This window comes from Gossypium arboreum, chromosome 3 (assembly GCF_025698485.1).
Source record: "Gossypium arboreum isolate Shixiya-1 chromosome 3, ASM2569848v2, whole genome shotgun sequence".
In the NCBI taxonomy this organism is placed as follows: Eukaryota; Viridiplantae; Streptophyta; class Magnoliopsida; order Malvales; family Malvaceae; genus Gossypium; species Gossypium arboreum.
Window position 1 is genome coordinate 49,134,421 of NC_069072.1, and position 7,706 is coordinate 49,142,126.

The 7,706-nt window shown below is 35.0% G+C and overlaps 1 non-coding gene across 1 annotated transcript; it reads left to right on the top strand.

The window, feature by feature from the left end:
- The first annotated feature begins 217 nt into the window (after positions 1-217).
- Positions 218-324, top strand: LOC128290840 (small nucleolar RNA R71). Its single transcript, XR_008280625.1, has one exon. It is a non-coding gene; the product is annotated as a small nucleolar RNA R71 (small nucleolar RNA).
- The last annotated feature ends 7,382 nt before the right edge of the window (positions 325-7,706 follow it).

Below are 7,706 nucleotides of genomic sequence, written 5' to 3' on the forward strand. Positions count from 1 at the left end.
CAGCATAGTAACTGAGTCGATGTTAAAAACACCAGCTGTTTTCGTTGGCTTTGTCTTCATAACTTGTCAGTGACAGTTATTCAGTGACAACTCTATAAACTCATAGGCATCTTCCGGTGTTTTATTGTTGATGGTTCCGCCAGCAGCTATGTCAACCATTTGCCGAGTCGAAGGATTCAGACCATTGTGGAATGTTTGTACTTGAAGCCAAAGCGGTAACCCATGGTGAGGGCACCTTCTCAGTAAGTTCTTGTATCTCTCCCATGCATCGTAAAGTGTTTCTAAATCCATCTACATAAAAGAAGAGATGCCATTACATAATTTAGCCATTTTAGCAAGCAGAAAATATTTTAGTAAAAATTTTTTGGTCATTTGTTCCCAAGTAGTAATTGACCCTAGTGGTAACGAGTTCAACCACTGTTTAGCTTTATTTCTCAGGGAAAAAGGAAATAACCGAAGATGAATGACATCATCAAAAGTGCCGTTGATTTTAAATGTATCGCAAAATTCCAGAAAGTTTGCTAAGTGAGCGTTGGGATCTTCATCCTACAAACCATCAAACTTAACAAACTGCTATATCATTTGAATTGTGTTAGGTTTTAGTTCAAAAGTATTTGCATCTACAGCCGGTCTAACTATGCTAGATTCCGTTCCTATTAAAGAAGGTTTAGCATAATCATAGTGCGTGGAGTAGGATTTTGATTAGCCGCAATTGCAGGAGGCAGCTGATTGCCTTGGTTTTCAGCCATCTCATTGGTTGGAGGTTGAGTGTCGTCTTCTTGCTTGTTCTCTATGTATCTTAAGTTGCGCCTTATTTCTCTTTGGTTTCTACAAACTGTGCGATCGGCTTCTTCGTCAAAAAGTAATGGTCTAGACGGTTTTCTTCTAGTTATAAACTATAAAAACCTGCCAAAAGAAAGAATAAGTAAATTAATAAATAATAATAATTAAATTAAATTAAATTGCAAGAAAAATAAATGGCTAAAGTAATAAAAATTTAGCGCTCTTAATATCTTAGCTCCCCGGCAACGGCGCCGAAAACTTCATCGCGAGGTTTCATAATAGGTTTCAAATATTTATAGTTACTCGTTCTTGAACTAACTATTATTGCGATGTAGGCAAGTGTACCTATCGAACAGTAGTATAGTTTTAGCAAGACCGGATTGTCGAACCCAAAGGAACTAAAAGTACTGGTAATGACTGTCTTTTTATTATCTATCCTAAGAATAAAAGGGTTTGTTTTAATTAACTAATTATCTAAAATAAGAAGGCACAGAGAAAAGAATTGGGGAATTGCTTTTGGGAAAATCAATTGACTTGAGACAATACCTAAGGAAAAATCCACCTAGACTATACTTGTTATTCTGGCTCCGAATCGGATGATTTATTCATTCAACTTGTTCCGTAGAGATACCTAAGTTATGTTATTATCCCTATTCAAGACTAATATCATCTAATCCCTAGATTGAATAACTGAGACTTTTCTCTAATTAACACCCTACGGTTGCATTAACTCGATCTAAGGATCCCTTTATTAGGTTTCACCCTAATCCAGCAAAATCTTGTCACCCTATTTCTAGGCGCGCAATCAACCCCGCTTAATTATGAAAAATGTACTCTTAGACAGGATCTATTCCTCCTCTGAATAAGAGCGTGTCTTGAATCAGTATCCTGGGATGTCAAAACAAGAATTAAGAACACATAATTAAGAACAAGTTAAATATTTATCATACTATTTAGAAAATAATAACAAGATTCGTCTTAAGTTTCATTCCCCTTAGGTATTTAGGGGATTTAGTTCATAACTAAATAAGAAAACATCTCCGAAGAATAAAGAATACAAAACATAAAGAAAACCCAAAACTCCTGAAGGGAAATTAAGGATAGATCTTCAATTTTGATGATGAATCCGGCTTCTGAGATGGATCAATCGGCTTCCTTGGGGTAATTCCTTACCTCCTTCTCAGTCTCCTTTTTTCTCCTCTTTTAGGGTGTATTTATAGGCTTTGGAATGCCTAGAAGCCCTCAAAAGTGGCCTTTTCCAAATTGGACTTAACTTGGGTTCGAAAGGGAGATGCCCGTGTGACATGCTCGTGTGCAATTACTTCAGGCCGTGTTTGAGCCTGTTAGAATGGCAGGGGCATGTGCTATGCCCTTGTAAGTCGTGCTCCAATTCTGCCAAATTGACACGGCCGTGTGGTCTGCCCGTGTGAGGAGGTCCAGGCCGTGTTGATTCGTACTTTGGCCCATTTTCTCCGTTTTTGACCCGTTTCTCGTTCTTTTCTCTCCCCTATGCTCTCCTAAGTGTAAAACATGAAATTAAAGCATTAGGAGCATCGAATTCACCAATTCTAATGGAAAATCATCCATAAAATGCGTTAAACATGGGAGAAAAATATGTAAAAATTACGGTTTATCACTCTCTCTATATCCAGTCCTAGACATGCATATATGTAACACCCCGTACCCGAGACCGTTGCCGGAGTCGAACACGAGGTGTTAACGGACTTAATTCATTACTTAAACAGCTCATACAATTCATTTTAAAATTTCTGGACAAGCTGGCTAACTGCATCATAGTCGCTTTAAAAATCATATCTCGAGTTCCAAAACTCAAAATCCAATTCCGTAAATTTTTCCTGAAACTATACTCATATATCTATCTACTAATATTTTTATAGAATTTTTGGTTGGGCCAATTAGTACAGTTTATTAGTTAAAGTCTCCCCTATTTCAGGGTTTGACTACTCTGACCTCTGTGTATTACGAATCAGATATCTCCCTGTACAGAGCTTCAATGACTATGCTGTTTGTCTCTAATAAAACTAGACTCAGTAAGGAATCTGTACATATAAAGAATTACTTCTAATTATCTTTGTAAAATTTATGGTGAATTTCAAAATTCATAACAGGGGATCCAGAAATCGCTCTGGCCCTGTTTCACAAAAATTTAAACATCTCATAAAATATAGCTCATATACCTGTTTCGCTTCTTCCATATGAAAATAGACTCATCATGCTTCGATTCCATAACTTATTCATTATTTAATTCCATTTCTGATATTTTTAGTGATTTTTCAAATTCACATCACTACTGCTGTCTGAATCTATTTTATGGTAAATTTTACCTATTTCATGGTTTCCATGGATTAGCTAGCAATTTGACATACATAACACCAAATATGATCATGATTAGCCATTCAAATGGCTAATCATTACCAAGCATTTCCATACCACTCAATAACCATATCATAAGACCATATATACAAAATGATTATAATGCTATACATGCCATACTCAAAATATACAAGCCATTATGCCAAGATGGTATACGGATAGTGTGAGCGAGCCTCCGACCGTTCCCGATTTCCAAGCTGGCTTGTCAAAAATACAAGGAATGAAAAGGAGGGAGTAAGCATAAATGCTTAATAAGTTCACATGCAAATAGCAAGTAACATAACCATATAAGCAAACATAAAACATCATTTGCATAATCATCACCAAGACATTCATATCACATTTTCATTTATCATCTTACCATATTGTTGTTATATCGATTTTTCAACCCGAGGGTTAAGTACATACCTGTTCAAAGTACCCATTTCACAACACTTACCAATACGTCCCTTTCATCTTGAGTATTTCTCCATTTCAGTAGAACTTTACCCGTTGAATACATCAGAATATAATTCGGATACATGGAAAGTTTGCACATAAGTGCCATATATGTAGCCAAGCTACCATGTAACCCGCCCATAAGTGAACTCGGACTCAACTCAACGAGCTCCGGCGTTCGCATCCATAAGTGAACTCGGACTCAACTCAACGAGCTCGGATGCCTAGTTACATCTTTCGAACTCGGACTCAACTCAACGAGTTCAGACATTTGCATCCATAAGTGAACTCGGACTCAACTCAACGAGTTCGGATGCTCAACCATCCTAGTGACATGTCACTTGTATCCTAATCTATTCCTCAGGTTCAAACGGGCTTTCTTTCCCTCGATCTCACATTTTCCGTCTTCCATGGAATATCGGAACCGATACTTCGGTGATAGTTCATACTCATCAAGTAATTCACATAATTACATATTATTCAACAATAACCACAAAGCATAATATTTCATAATAATAATCAGCATCATATCATACAAACAACATTAAATTGCTTAAAATGACAATTATGTTACTACATTTACACATGAACTTACCTCGTATGCGAAAATGGCTACTTTTACCATTTCGTCCACCAACTTGGTATTTTCCCCATTGTAGCCCAATTTCAGTTTTCCTTGCTCTATCATTTAAAATATAGTCTAATTAGGACTCACATTATTCAAATTGACCCAAAATCATATTTTGGAAAAATTACAATTTTGCCCCTCAACTTTTGCATATTTACACTTTTTCCCCAAAGCTCATAAATTAAACTTCAGCCTATTTTCTTATGTTTTATGACATGCTGATCATTTTTCCCTTCTATGGCAACATCAAATTCTCACTCTAACATGTACTTATGACTATTAGGTATTTTTACCGATTAAGCCCTTTTGCTCGTTTTCACTTAAAACCGAGTAGCACAAGTTGTCTAACATAATTTAAAACCTCATATTCTATCATAAAACACCAAAATACACAAATTTCACCTATGGGTATCTTTCCAAATATAAACCCTAGGTTAAATTATTGCTAGCATAAGCTAAATCGAGCTACGGACTCCAAAACGTAAAAATCATTAAAACGAGGCTAGAACGGACTTACAATCGAGCTTGGAAGCTTGAAAAACCCTAGCCATGGTTTATCCTTGCTATATTCGGCCATGGGGTTGAAGATGAGCAAAATTGGCTTTTAATTTTGTATTTTAATTCATTTTACCCCTAAATGACCAAAATGCCCTTACTACTAAACTTTCCAAAAATTCCATCCATGTCCAATTTTTGTCCATAGACTTAGAAATTGGTAAAATTGCTATTTAAGACCTCCTAATTAATATTTCAAAACAATTTCAGACTAGAAACTTCTAGAATACAAGTTTTGCAAATTATTCGATTTAGTCCCTAATTTCAATTTAAGCACTTTATGCATAAAATTTCTTCACGAAATTTTCACACAATCATGCAATCATATCATAGACCTTAAAATAATCATAAAATAATTATTTCTATCTCGAATTTTTGGTCACGAAACCACTATTCCGACTAGGCCCAAAATCGATATTACAACTCTCCCCTTCGTGATTTTCGTCCCCAAAATCTTACCGAAAAAGTGGTCTTCACTTTTAATCTCATATTCGGTGTCAAGAACTTGCACTTAGACTGTACCTCCAATACATCTCTTCAATTTCTCATATGATCTAAAAGCTACGCCTCAACTCTCAACTGTTCTTAAACTTTCAACCCTTCTCGCTTTCCCATGATATCATGACATAAAACCCGGATCTCATCTTGATTTAATGGAGACAGGAATTCCAAGAAATCCAACAATCAAAGAGACCTGAAATTCCATGAATCTGATGAGTAGGAATTCATTCAATACAGATATGATTTATAGATCTCGCCAAACATTTAACAATAGGATACATCACATTTTCCTCTTTCCGCCATAGAAATAATTCGAATATGGCCTCAAGAATAATCCTTCTCATTTCCATCCCAATATCAACACTAACAAGGATAATTTTGATAGATCCCAATGCTTGGCTTTAACCCCTTTAACAACTCTGATTTTATGTAACATCGGATGCTCTAAACTATCACATTACCTCACCGTCTTGAAACACATCACAATTCATACAACAATACATTATCGAATGTCGAAGTCTTTGCTCAATGTAGACTAGTCTAGTTCGACGCCTTGTTACCAATATTCTCATCTATCCGAACTCATCAACATGTAATAAACTTTTCAGCTTTCACAAGATGGAAACCTTATCATTCGTCGTGACTTAAACTAATATCCAACTCTTTTCTAATAAATATATTTTACATGATTATCACGAGCTGAAGAACCCACTTCGAACATGAGTCATAATTGACAAATTATGGAACAAAGATAACAAGAAAACCAAATAAAGAAATCCAAGATAGAGAAACCCGGAATAAAGAAATCCAGAATAAAGAGATCCAGGATAAAGAAACCCAAGATACGATACTATGCCAGAGAATCGAAAACCAAACTCATAGAGAAAATACGGAATTCCCCGATAATTCTTCAAAGAAAGAAAGTCCAGAAGAAAACATCATTTAATCCCGCTGAAATCAAATATAACAAGATCAATATATCTTCCCATACATATATATCAGATGAAGCATCAAGTAGAAGAAACAGAATCATAATATCATACGTATTCTCTCATCAATTCTTATTAGACGAAATGAAATAGAATACCCGATGAAATAGAGCAATATAAATTATAAACCAATCGACTACCAATGCTTTCATCCAACACCGAATTAGAAGACATTCCCATATAACAAGAATTTCTTCGAAGATCAATAGCCATAGAAATATTTTTGAGAACGGGTAAACACATAGAACATCTCAAAAGAGATCGCTAAATCATCCAAATATAACTGTCACACTCAGATAGTTCACATTTCAATTATCATTTCCCCAACTAGTTTTTCCGTCACAAATTTCATATTAAACCATTCACTAAAGAAGGCCAATTTTGAATAAATTACGATTTACACTTTTCTCGACCTTGCACCTGAGTAATTCGGTTTACCAAGGAGAATTCCTTTTCTAATTGGGACAGTGCATAACTCCAATAATCTTTATGTTAATCCGATACTTTACTGGCTCTGACTTTACTTATCAGCTCATTTTCAATCTCTAATCATACTTATAATTATTCTATCACTGTACTCTTTGGGTTCTCAACCGGAAACTTATTCAATACAAATCTCATGAAATTCCATTATAAGTACCACTTCAGTAAGGGGGAGGGGTTGTAGGACCCCTGACTCGACTTTCTTATACATACACATATAACACAACTTCCATCATCATAGTAACATCACCAAAATCATGTCATTCATTCATGTTGGCTTACACCAATTTTCCTATTGTCCCATTTAGACAATATACTTATGCATACATTCTATGTTTTCTAGACAGCTTTACTTATCCATTCATTTAATTAAATTAATTCATGCTCATGACATTATATAAGGCCAAACAAACATAGATATTTGCATCACAATCACAACTTTCATTTCATGCATCATCATGTACATATCATTACAATCATATAATTCATCCAACAATTTAACATAGATAAGTTCATTTCATTATAATCCTTTATCTCATAAAATTATATATCATTAACATTTATCAACATTCGACGTCCAAATCAAGACAAGGACATTTTCACTCAGATCATAATATTATGACCTTTATTCATACCTCTACTACTTTCTATTTATTCCGTTCATCTTATCAAGTAAGCCACATACACTACATCATATGAGCATTAAGCAAATATGAATATTTATCACATATGTATCATAAACCTTTATTCATACTTTTCTGAACCGAGACTTATCATAATCATAATTTTACTCAAATACCTTCACATAACATTGAACATGGTCGGCATTTTTTCGGTTGGAGAGTACCTGCCTAAATAAGACGGTACTCATACGCGTCGGAAGACATCACACTATCACAAATCAGGGGCATGTATAGCTAAACTTTTACAAATGC